The sequence below is a fragment of the Equus caballus genome, chromosome 7, assembly GCF_041296265.1.
Source record: "Equus caballus isolate H_3958 breed thoroughbred chromosome 7, TB-T2T, whole genome shotgun sequence".
Lineage (NCBI taxonomy): Eukaryota > Metazoa > Chordata > Mammalia > Perissodactyla > Equidae > Equus > Equus caballus.
This window is the reverse complement of record NC_091690.1, coordinates 46,026,797-46,028,493: the sequence shown is the minus strand read 5'-3', so window position 1 is coordinate 46,028,493 and position 1,697 is coordinate 46,026,797.

Sequence of the window (1,697 nt, the reverse complement as noted above, 5' to 3'; positions counted from 1 at the left end):
ACTGCTGAAGGATTCCACACTGTGTGTACCAGAATGCCCCGTTCCCCACCCACTTCTAGCGAGGGACATGCTATGTAAGTTAGGGGCCTCCACAGGCCGGGAACAAGAGAAAATCGAGATCCAAGGGCCAAAAAGTGGGGGAGGTGAGCTGCTGGCCCTCTTACAGGATACAGCAGCCCCTGAGAAGGAAGAGATTCCCCTACATGTTTCAAGCAGGGCTAACTCGGAACTATGGGCCCAAGGACAGGTGGAGTGAGCAGCCGGTGCCACGCCAGGAAAGGTAAAACGGAGGCAGGTAGGTGGCTGGCCCCCGGTAAAACATAGACCCCTGGAAGCCAGAAGCCAGAAGGAGGAATCTTTCCTGGGATCAGTAAGTTTTCAGAACAGGGGAATCTAGATTTGCTCGAGACCTTAGTGCTCTCAATGCTGTGCGCTCCTGGGCCTATAATGGTAAACGTCTTCCCTTTGTTTCTGGCACAGAGCGCCTAAAATTCCTGTCATTGCCCATATGAGAGCCACATGGGGCATCTTTGGTTACGAGAATTACTTTAGTGCTCAGTTCCTGAAATAAGTCCAGAGCCAGAAAGGCGAAGTGGTTTGTCTGGTGTTATTCCTAACAAGCCCCTTTCAATGCCACCTGAGTTGATGCTAACGAGGTGAGCCTTGGAAAGGCCCTAAGGGTGGGGGCTGAGTGCCGGGGAAACCAACTGTGCGATTGGATTCGGGGCTTGGAAGTTTCAGGCCCTGGGGTGGGGGAAGGGGCAGAGGGGCTGAAGATCGCGTTGAGTAGCCAACAGCCTGTGATCGAATCGACTATACCTAGGCGATGGAGTCTCCGTTACACTCGGAAAGGATGGTGCTCAGACAGCTGCCGCGTTGGCGAACACGTGGAGGTTCGAGCAGAGTGGCACACCCAGAGAGGCTCGGGGAGCCCCTCCTCCCTTCTGCACATGTTTTGCTCTATGCGCCTCTTCCATGTGGCTGTTAAGAAGTGAGAGGTTTTCCTGAGTTGTGTGAGCCGCTCTATCAGAGCCCTCAAACCCAAGGAGGGTGGTGGGAACCTGCGGTCTGGCGGGTTTGTCAGGAGCACAGGTCACGACCTGAGCTTGCAATTGGCACCCAAAAATGGGGGCGGGGAGAAGGGTAATCCTGCGGGGTGTGATTCTATCCCCAAGAGGATAGAGTCAGATGTGAGGTAAGTATGCTCAACTTCTTGACCAGTAAGGGATATAAGGTGTCTAAAGGTATGGCTGTGTTTTTTTTACTTTGGATTCTTTACATTGGATGCATGGCTATCAGCCTCTCTGTTAAACTACGCAGACCAGAAATGGACGCTTTTGAATGGGGTAAGCTAGACACCGTGGTGAAAGGATAGCCCCCATGCTTGAGAGCTGTAGCTGCCACCTGCTTTTTAATCAAGAAAGCAAAAAAATTGGCTATGGGCCTACCTATGAGGGTTGGACCCCTACATCAATTCTCTAGTCTACCAGTGACTGATGACGCCTCTGGCTATCCCAAAAGAGAATAGTGCACTATCAAGATATGATGCTAGATTCCCTTCAGATTTCTCTAAAATCCTGTCATATCTTAAATGCTGCTGCTCTTCTCCTTGATTCCAATGGGTCTTTAAGCCATGCTTGCCCAGAAGTGACCTCCAGCCATAGAGATCTCCAGAGTGAATCATGGACGTTGAACAT